Below are 11,480 nucleotides of genomic sequence, written 5' to 3' on the forward strand. Positions count from 1 at the left end.
TCATGGCTAACTCATTCCAATTGTAACATGTTCGCAATGATTCGTTTGCTGTTAGGATTAGTTTTAGTGGGAGTTACTTAACTGACGTCAGCAAATCAAGAAGGAGCAACCTTTAGATAAATTGAGCAATTAATTCAACCTAAGGTTACTGCATTCTTGGCTCTCACTCAGATATTCTGTAATGGAAGAGAAGAAAGTTCTACATTCTTCACTTTTTAATGCTGACCAGAAAGCAGTTTCACAAATACGATTGTGGTCTTGAAACTAATTGATTCCTGCCTGTGATCTTGAGACTAACTGAGTGAAGATTGTTTAAAATTCACCATGTAAAACATTCATTTGATTGATTATCTGGTCTGTGTACATTATCAACCCTACAAGCTCATCCAGGGTTACAGGTTGATTCTTCTACGATTGGTAAATGTACCAGCCTTGTGGTATGAGCATTTAATAAGGTTTTTCCCATTTTAATTCCACACAGTGAAGGTCAATTTTTTTTAACTAATGGTCAAAGAAATGCCAAGATTTAAAATGAACTGCTCTCAATTAGCAAAATAATTTGTTCCCATTGACCTGTGAGACCCACTGCTTCATATGATTTCATTGATAGAGGTTTTAGCTCCACACTTAGCTAGTTCTATTTTAATTATAGCACTGGTGCTTCATTCAGCTGTAATGACAAGTGAATCGACTTTTATGCTTGAGAAGGAAATGGACAAATTGATCCAGACAAATTGTTCACTATTTGAAGGATTCAGACAAAAGTTTCAAAATGAGATGGTTAGGAATGAGAAAGGAAGTCAGGCAAATTGTTTTGCACGCAAGGTGATAAACTCATTGAATCAGTTACCAGGAAAAGCCATTGAAATGTACAGTGAAACTTAGGTCAACAACAGCACGCTGGACGAGATCTCAGAGAGCTTCACAATAACAGATCCCGGTGCCGAGCCAGGGGGAGGGGGAGGAAGGTGATCAAAGGTGCAGTCGAAAAGAAAGGTCTTCAGCCGAGACCTGAAAATAGGAAGAGAGGGGCAGAGGCGAAGGGAGTGAGGAAGGGATTTTAAGAGCCTCGGGGCATAGTGGCTGAAGATACGGCTGCCGAGGGTGGAGCGGAGGACTCGGGAGACAAGGAGGATGCCAGACCCATAGGAACGACGACAATGGGCACTGTTTTGAGGAGAGAGGAGGTCAGAGAGTGGAGGGATTGGAAGACAAGGGTGAGGATCTTGAAGTCGATCCTCTCTGGGATGGGGAGCCAGTGCAGTCTGGCAAGGACTGGGGTAATCGGGGAGCGGAGTTTGGTGTGGGTGAGAATGCGAGCGGCAGAGTTTTGTATAATCTGGATTTTATGGATGGTAGTGAAGGGAAGACGGGTGAGGAGGGCATTTGAATAGTCCAGCCGAGAGGTGACAAAGACATGGAGCAAGGTTTTAGCGGCTTTCAGAGAGAGGTATTAGCAGAGACAGGCGATGCGTTGGAGATGGAAGAAAGCGGTGCTGGTGAGGGACCGGATGTGGGGGAGGAAGGATAATTGGGGGTTGAACCTGACGCCTAGGTTGCGTACGGGTTTGGAGAATTTTTGGGGGAGGTCAGGTAGGTGGAGGAGGTGAAACCTATGAGATTTTAGACGTTGACAAGAGCCAAAAAGTATGGCTTCCATCTTGTCAACGTTCAGCTGAAGGAAATTTGCGTTCATCCAGCTCCTGAGGTCTGACAGGCAGGCTGACAGAACATCAGGGGACTGGGGATTGCAAAGAGAGGTGGAAAAATAGGGTTGGGTGTCATCCGCATACATGTGGAAGTGTGCCCCATGTCTGGAGATGACATCCCCAAGAGGGAACATGTAGATCAGAAAGAGGAGGGGCCAAGGATGGATCCTTGGGGTACCCCACAGGTAACCGGGTGAGAGCGGGAGGAGAAGCCGTTTGTGCAGATGTACTGCTGGTGGTTTGTGAGGTAGGATTCGAACCAGGCGAGTGCGGTCCTTCTGAGGTGGATGATGGAGGAAAGGCAGTCAAGGAGGATGGCGTGATCGACTGTGTCGAATGCGGCGGAGAGGTCCAGGAGGACAAGGAGGCAGAGGGAGCCCTGGTCACAGATAGAGAGGATGTCATTTGCGACTTTCACAAGCGCAGTCTCTGTACTGTGGGCAGGGCGGAAATTGGACTGGAGGGGTTCGAAGAGGGAGTGGAAGGACAGGTGTGCGCGAAGTTGGTTGGCAACAACGCGTTCTAGGACTTTTGCGAGGAAGGGCAGGTTAGAAATAGGGCAGTAGTAGCTAGGGTTGGAGGGATCTAGGGAAGGTTTTTTGAGGAGGAGGGTGATGACAGCAGTTTTGAGGGGGGCAGGCACTGATCCGGAGGAGAGGGACTGGTTGATAACGTTAGCCAGTAGTGGGCAGAGGAAGGGGAGCTGGGTGACCAGCAAGTTAGTGGGGAGGGGGTCGAGGCAGCAGGTGGTGGGTTTCATTGAGGTCAGAAGGAAACTAGAGCCAATTAAGGCAAGAAAGAGGAGATTGGGGCTGAGAAGGAAGGTAGCTGGGTTTAGACTGATCCAGGATGGATGTAGGGTGTAATATATAAAAAAATATGTGCCAGCTTGGCTCAGTCCTGGAACACTCACCGCTGAATCAGAATGTTGTGGGTTCAAGTCCATGTTGGGATTTGAACTCACATAGTCTAAACTGACACTCCAATGCAATGCTCGAGGGGGTATTGCATTGTCCATTGTATAAGTACTTCACAGTTCATGTTAAACCGAGGTCTTGTCTACCTGTTCAGGTGGACGTGAAAGATCCCGTGGCACTGTTCAAACGAGAAGGGAGTTTCTCCCGGTGTCCTGGCCAATAATCCCCCAAATAAAATTGGTGATTTGTTTCACAGCTGTTTGTGGGACATTGCTGTGTGCAATTGTACTGCTGCATTTGCCTACAAATACACAGTCACTAAATTTCACAGTAAAATCCTGTGAAGCACGTTGAGATGTCCTTCCGATGTGATTCGAGCTATATCAAATGCAAGGATTATTATATTATTATTATATATGGAATATTTCCCTTTTTGTAAAATTTGCTGTTTTCTTCTCTGGTAGGAAATATGTTGAATGAACGCATTGCTTACCATCGACTGGCTATAATACATCAGTCTCTTGGGCAATGCGAGCTGGCTGAACACTTTTATTTGAAGGCCCTCTCCCTCTGCTCGTTTCCACTGGTGTTTGATGAGGAGACCATGTACTATGTCAGAGTGTATATACAACTAGGAGACATGACCTTCTATAACCTCAAGGTAAGAATAAATATTTTATTATATTATTTTATAAATATTATATTATTATTATAAATACAAAATTACAACTACTAAACTCCAATAATATATAAAAGTACAAGCTGCTCTAAAATGAAATCCTTATCCATTGCTATCTTAGCTCTAGGATAGACCTTTCCAGTGCACTCTCCTCCCTATCGCCACCTTTTTTAATAATAATAATAATAATACTTGCGTTTGATATAGTGCCTTTTCAAGTCATTGAGACGTCTCAAAGCGCCTCACAGAATATATTATAAAATGGATTGACTGTATATTTTGTGGATGAAACCAATTTTTTTTTGTAAACCAAGTCATTTAGAACTCAGACAGATTGACACCTTATTAATGACTGGAATGGATAGCCAGGTAGGATGTTGGACTAGTTGAAGAATAAGCTTGGTCCTGTAATGGAAGGATGGCAGCTTTCTGGAAGGATAAGATCAAATTGACTGAAGAGCCTTCTTCATCTGAAGTGATCCTTTGAAGTTACTACATTCCCCTAAATTTTAAAAGGAGTTGCTTTAAATGCGTTCATGATTTTGACTGATTATTATTCGTTCTTACTCACAAGTTTGAATAACAATCTAACGTCAACCGTATCTGTGCGTTTCTGTTGTTTTTTGCAGGATCCACATGACGCAGCTGGTTACTATCATTTAGCCCTTGCAGCGGCCATGGACCTGGGCAATAAGAGTTCTCAGCTGAAAATCTGTACCAGACTCGCCACTATTTACCATAACTTCCTCATGGATCGCGAAATGTCACTTTACTTCTATCAGAAAGCCAGAGCATTTGCCGTTGAACTGAACATTCGAAGAATAAATTTGTCACCAGCCAAGTATTACAAAGCCAAAGCAGAGATGCCTTCAAAGTCCCATGTTTAAGTACGAGTGGCTCCTCTGTTGCTTTGAAGTGATCTGCTGAAAGGTCTTGCATATCGTGAGTGCAACAAAGTGCAGAGCTTCAGGACTTTGATTATTGTCTTTAGATGCGAAAGGTAAGCAGCTACATTGAAGCTTCCTTTTCAGCTCACCTGCACAAACCCTGCCCTCAGCTCACTCTGCCTATTTACTGAACCGATAGCCTGACATTTTGATCCCTACCTCAGCTGAAATACCAGCCAGAACCACCACACTTCACATCTAATTAACAATAAAAGCTTTGCCGCAGCCTCTTTGTTCAATATTCATTCTTGTTAAAAAATATATTCTTGGAAAGTGTTTGTACATAACTTGGTAACTTTGCACCTTTGTGAGCTGGGCAGTTGTAACAAGCTTATTGTTAAAAAAAACTTTATACTTAATGTGCAGTGAGTGCAGTTGGATCTGCAGTTAAAGAAGAAAATCTTCAATATTCAGCAGGGTTGAGCCAAGACCATTCTTCACTTTATAAGTGAAATTGCTCAATTTGGCTTCATGTGTGATACTCAAGGCATGTAACAACTCCTGCTAATTGTGGAAAATGGGAAATGTAGAACTGTTTTGTGAGTGAATTTCAACTGCAGCATGCAGCCTGGGAAAGCAATACAATAGTTGAAGTTTGAGATTTTCCCCCATGGAAGGATGAGCTAGACCACAGCAGCATATGACACACTCTCGACTTGTTAAAGCTGGAGTGTTGAAGTCACTTATAATAAATATATATTTATATATATATCTTGCATTTGATATAGCGCTTTTCACGTCTTCTAGACTTAATCAACTTAATTAGACTTAATCACGTTAAGTTTACTTGATAATTAACCAGACATTATACATTGGATAGGTTGACCCTAACAATTTCTGAAGATAATTTTGCTGGTTATCTGTTTCTTAGAATTTCTTTTTTTTTAAAAACAAGGTCCCTTCAAGCAAGTTGTGTGTGAATGACACTGCTGGATTTTGCAGCAGGCACAGGGCTCAGATTACTTCTGGTCAGAAAATGGCTCTGTAAACAAGCATTTATCATTGCCTCCAGTGTTTGTTTGTGGGGTAGCCTAGAAGCCACTTCCAATTGGATTTCAAGTGCCCCACAAATAACAGAGCCCCCTGCTTTATAGTGCAAAACTGCTACCAAAGCCAAAGTGAGGAGTCTCCATCAGTGGCAGTGCTGCAGTTTGTGTTGTTTTAGCTGCACCACTGCTTGCGAGCTGACACCAACAATTTACACTTATATGCCATCTTTCATGTCAAGAGAGTGTCTCAAAGCATTTTGAAAGACAGTATGGGAGGCTGAGCTGGGAAGGAGATGGGGACAGTGGAGGGTGGGGGGTGAAGTTGCAGCTGGTCGAAGGTGCAGTTAAAGAGAAACTTCTTTAAAAGTCTTTTCAAAATAGAGATAGAGTGGGGATGAAGCAAAGGATTTTAGAAGAGTTTCAGAAGACTCGTCCAGAATGATTCAAGCAAACTGATCATAATAGCTGATCTGTAAAAGTATATTTCATCCCTTTATTTGTGCAAATCCTACTATGATCATCTTTTATAATATTCACACTCACTATAGATAGCACAAACCTACATTTAGTTACATTAGGCCTGACCGAAAACTTTACTTTTACCAATGAATGCTGATTACTGGAGTTTTGAAGTTTTGATGTAATTCTTTCCCTGTCAATACTATCCCAAGGAAACTTACAACCACAATCTATGTTTCCATTCTGAGCGATAATGTAAAGAATAATTGAATTGTGGTTCATTGAAATGTTCTTAGGCCTCATGTTTGGAAGACTTTGTATAATTAAACTAAACAAGAGAAATGATTTAGATTTTCTCAGTCTATTACATGATCTAAACATTTCAGTTTTGGCATTTTCTCTGGGTAACTCTGCTTTTTTTGTCTATTTACAAAATGTAGCTGCCAGTCATTTCTTTTAGGCAGCAAGTAGGTTGCTAAAGGAACCAAAAAGGCATCCCAATGCGTTATATCATTCAATAAAGCAGACTTTTGTTTTTATTGTTGAAAGCCGATGGCAGGCAAATATTGTAGAAGACCACCACTTGGTTACTCCCAGTTGTGTTTAACTCTTTCTAACACGCTGGTGAATGTTTGGACATTTCTGCAAATTTTGGTTTGGCTCCCAAGTTGCTTTTATGCCAGAAACATTATCATATGATACTTTTGAAATATTGGTGTATAGGTTTGTTGTTGAGTGAATTAATCAAAGCTAATCTGGCATTGAGGGTTTGCACATTTTCCATTGCTGCTGCTCGTGTTGCTGAAGACTGGAACACTGAATAGGAAGCCAGCACTAAGTACTTGGAATTCTTCTTAGATTTGGATTTGCTGCTTGGAGTTTGGGTTTGATCCAACAGACTTTCATTAAGGCAGGAACCAAAGATTTTCATTAAGAGAGGATAAGAAGGGCACATCATAGGTGATATTTGCAATGTTTCTTAATGTCTTCAATATGATAAATAATACATTGATCACATTGTGAAATGCAGCTGATTTCATCCGCACATTTCATAAATTGCTGGAAATCCTCAAGCTGCTGACTTTCAAGCTGATTTGTTAGAAAGTCAGGCTGAAAATGTTAATATTCAGCCTTACTCAACACTAAATAATGTGTGATATTAATAAAAGGATAATGCTCTTGTGGAATTAGTTACAATATCTGGGAAATCTTTGAACCAAATAGTATAAAGGTGTTCATGAGCTGACGAGGTGTGTTTTTGGAAAGAGAAGTGATTGAGGGGTGAGGGTAAGAAGAGGTGGTAGATGAGTTCTGAATTATCAAGAGAACAAGACCCTTTCCTGTCCCAAAAAATGTGTGTCCAGAAGTGCTCTGTCCTTGATGTCATTTTGTAGCTATGCCATTTAAAAGGAAAAAGATGGCTTGCACAGGCTTCCTGGTGTCTGCCATTCACCTTATGAGGGCTCAAACTTGTGCTTGTTGAAAGTCAAATGACTAAGTAGTCATTATCCTCCTGATGTATGTGTGTGTGTGTGGAGAGGGGGGTGTGGTGGTGGGTAGATAAGTGGGGTTTCCTTGGAGCTGGTGACATGTTTCGTATTGGCACGCCAGAATTGAGCCCAACCTCTGTGGCAGTCACGGTAGTCCAGTTTCTGAGCCAAGTGGGTCCTCAGTACTCTCAGCACTGCTGATGACAGCACAGCCAGACTGGCTCATCGTCAGGGCTTGGAAGGACAGACCAGTTACTAGGGACAGTGACTCTTCCCACTCAGCTCCCACTCAGCAAACCAAAGCCCTAATAGGTAGGATGGTCCTGGCTGGAGAAGCAGCAGGAAAGCTTGCAGGATAGTGCTCTCAATGGCAAGCTACGCATGCAGTTTTAGATGGTTAGATTCTAGCAGTACCCCACTGCACACTCTGGGGTCCCCAAGCCTTGGCTCTTGCCAATCTGCGATTAATACTTTCTGGAATTAGCTAAGCAGGATGTGTCCTCCAGGGAGAGACTGTTCATTGCATTCCAATAAGTATCTCTGGAATTTTATGTGTAGGTGCGATGCATGGAACTCTCAGTTTGATTTAGATATCTTAAGCATGGTAATGGGTAAGAGACCTATTCATTCAATTCCATTCTCCAGTCAGTTCCCTATATTCTTATATTTTTCCTTTTCAGATGTTTATGTAATTCTCTTCACAAGAGATAGCATGTTTCATTTCACATGAGATGCCATGAGAGATTCAGAAGAAACTTGCACTTTGTCCCCTTTGATATCACCCTTTCAGCATAGCCACCCTATCACCTTCCTATTACAGCAGCAACAGAATGTGCTCACAATCAAGGTTGGTAAATTTATCAACAAGCACAGAATAACTCTCAGATGGTTGAAAGAACAAGCATTTTAGAAGCTCAGTGATAACAAGGGAAATCAGTGATTGGGTCAATAAACCTTGGAGATACTGCAGGTGCTGTTCTTTGAAGGCTAGTTTTCCATGAAATGATTTGGACATTAATAGCAATGCACATTGCTGTCTTTGTAGAACAGTTAAAATGCCAAGTTTTTATTACACTGCCCATTCTTAAGCTTGGTGCCAGCACCTTTGAGTTGATTTAGAGCCATTCAATCAGATGTTATAAAAATATAAAATAACAATTTTCTTCTGATCAAAATGTCTAAATAGAATAAATTGTCCAATTTTTTTAAAAAGTATGTAATTTTGCAAATATATGGTGTTTCATGTACATTTTTTGCTTGCAGAATTTTTTTTTGTTCTGTGCATAATGCCAAAACTTAATTATCAATTACATATGCATAGCTTTGTATGATTTCTGGAGGTCTTTCTGTGAATTATCAAAGTTCAATTCATTTTGAAAAGTACAAAATGCCCCAGCTAATCAATAAGCACATTTTAGTTTCAGCATAAATGCTTGAATTAACTTGTTTTAAATAACTGAGATAATGATTTGTTTCCAGTGAGTGAATTCACTGATATATCAGCCAAAAATCCATTGAGATTTTGTGACACATATTCAATTTCAAGATGTTTGTTCCTGATGTACTGAAATCCAGAAAAAAGGTCTGATGATTGACATGATGATGTGTTGAATAATACAGAATTAAAAAATATCCATTTAATTTAAAGTTCAGTAAACTTTGTATTTTTGTATTCCAAAAGTAAAAAAGATAAGACCTTCTCATTTCAGGTGAATAGGAACAACAACAACTAACAAATTACATTTCTATAGCAGCTTTCACATTAGGAGGACATCCCAAGGTACTAAAACAAGAGGAGTTAATCCATTTAGCTTCTTAAGCCTGTTCCACCTGGCTTAGTTGGTAACACTCTCGACTCTGAATCAAAAGGTTGTCGTATTGTGTCCAGTAGAACTTGAACTCACATAGTCTAGCCTGACACTCCTAATCATTGCTGGGGTGGGGGGGGGTGGGGTTGCATTGTCGGAGGTGCCTTTACCTCTTATTATCTTTCCTTCACAAATGTCCGTCCATCCGTCCTTTAAAAAAACGTCTGTTCTTTAAGAAGCAGTTCAACATGCAAGCATTTGCCTTTTCACTTGTAAATTGCTATCAGGTTATTAAAGGAGCGTGGAGAGGAAGAACAATGTCATTTGCTTCATTTTTCTAAACTTTCCTTATCTTCCAAAGTTATGATACAACTTAGAGCCAAAATGTCACAGAAATGTACGACACAGAAGAGAAGAGGCCTTCCAGCCCATTGTGTCTATGCCAGCTCTCTTTAGAGCAATGCTTTCAGTCCCTACTTACCTGCCCTTTCACCATACTCCCGTAGCTGACTCTTTTTAACGATAGAACTTTAAAACGCAATGATTTTGACATGAAAACTACTCAGTATTCTATCAGGATATTCACAGCATAACTTACCTCAGAATGTACCTGATTAATATGGTGAATAGTGCAAAATAGTAGAAAACGTTAGATTTCAAACTGTGATAATTATCGCGTCACATTTTTCACCATGTTTCAAAATTGGAGCCAGTAATGTTATTTTCTTTCATTAAATAATGAACAGACTTCAGAAAATGCACAGGGATAGGGGATTTTTAGTGCCTCACAATACATACAGAGATTACTTACTTAATTTGCAATGATTTTTCAGTATGCTTTAGAACAGAAATGAGCAAAAGCATATTCTTGTATAAATCCTGATAGTAATTAACTATCCCTCAATTTCTTTGAAAAGATACGAAGATATTTTAAGAGAAGGCAGTCATTTAAACTTTAGTATAATGAGCAGTCAGGCACCTATTCCCTAAATGCATGGCTGTCAAAAGATTTTTCTGGCTCAGACTGATTGATTGCGGTCTTAAGAATTTTCTAATCCAGTACAATTCTTTTTTAAAAATATGCTAAACTTATACCTTAGAGCAAGCTTTTCATGACAGACAAGCTATTTTAAATATATCTAACATTTCAGTGTGAGACCTAATGGATCTGTAATGATCAATTGAGTAATAAGAAGTCAAATCACTGCTTGGAACTTCAAGTGTTTAATGCTGTGTTTATATTTCTTGGTGTGAATTTGCTTGTTCTTTGGCCATCCAATTCAATCCCTTGAGAACTTTCAAATGATCTTTCAACATTTATGAATGTTGCATTTACAACATTTACACTACACCCCAAAACACAAAAAAAGGTGATGTAAGGTGCAAGGCTCCAGCAGAATTCACATGCAGTGATTAATATTAAATCTATCAACAGTTTGTCACAGGGCCATACAGACCTTTCAAAGCATACATTGCAAACAAATCAGATAACATTTCAATGCACTAGGGACAGTACCCCATATATTACTAGGTCATTTTTTGTTAGTTTATTCAAAAATAAAATGCTCTTCCTGCATTCTGAACAAAAAGTGGGCTGTAGAAATATTTAACTTGTGACTTTGCCTTTTTGCTGAGCATTTGTTCTTCCATGTTGAATTTGAGGTTGCAGGAGGTCACTTTGGACAGTTTGAACTCTTTAGCTGTGTTGCGTAACACAGAGGTTTAGCTCGTAAAACAAAACATTTTTGTATTAACTGTTCTGTTTGCTAACTCTTTCGTTCATTGCTTATAATGGAATTTCCAAAGAGAAGAATGAAGATATTTAATGAACAGTACATGTTGTCATCCTATTCAGAATGTGCTCTAATAAGGGAAAGCCATTTTGAAAAATTTAGCAAAAGGTTTGCCAACTGAGCACACTTGTTTAAAAATCCCAAGGAGTTATTGAACAGCAGCCTTTTTTTTAAATAGGGTAGAAATATTTTTTAATTATATACAAAAAAAACTCTTAAGAAGTTCCTAAATAGCTTTAATTTTTAACAGTTGAGAGATATGTTTTCATTAAGATCAACAAAGTTGAGGTCTGTCTCTTTTACACTGGTTTTATAACAGGATCAGGCAGAATTCTACCCTATGGTGGGCAGTAGGCCAATAACCCGACAACAGACAGCTAATTGGAAAATTGTTTAAAAATGAAGGTAATTTACAACAACAACAAAATTACATTTATAGAGCGCCTTTAATTAAAAATGTGACTGGAGAAAGCCTGATACTGATTTGGTATTGAAGACAAAGAAAGCATACACTTGTAGCAGAACTGAACCATTCCATTTTACAATGAATGTCACTGTAACTTTGTTTTTGGCAGAAGAAATAAGCACTGGAACCCAAGTGTATCATTTAATAGATTTATTTATGTTGTACATTAATGTTTATATGTCAGTGTTATGTTAAACAATGTACATGTACCCTTTGGGGAAAT

The 11,480-nt window shown here is 39.6% G+C and overlaps 1 pseudogene; it reads left to right on the forward strand.

Annotated features, from left to right (window-relative positions):
• Window positions 1-4,478, forward strand: part of LOC121849588 — a 30,436-nt pseudogene extending 25,958 nt beyond the window's left edge.
• Window positions 4,479-11,480: the final 7,002 nt, after the last annotated feature.

The sequence above is a fragment of the Callorhinchus milii genome, unplaced genomic scaffold, assembly GCF_018977255.1.
Source record: "Callorhinchus milii isolate IMCB2004 unplaced genomic scaffold, IMCB_Cmil_1.0 Scaffold1, whole genome shotgun sequence".
NCBI lineage: Eukaryota > Metazoa > Chordata > Chondrichthyes > Chimaeriformes > Callorhinchidae > Callorhinchus > Callorhinchus milii.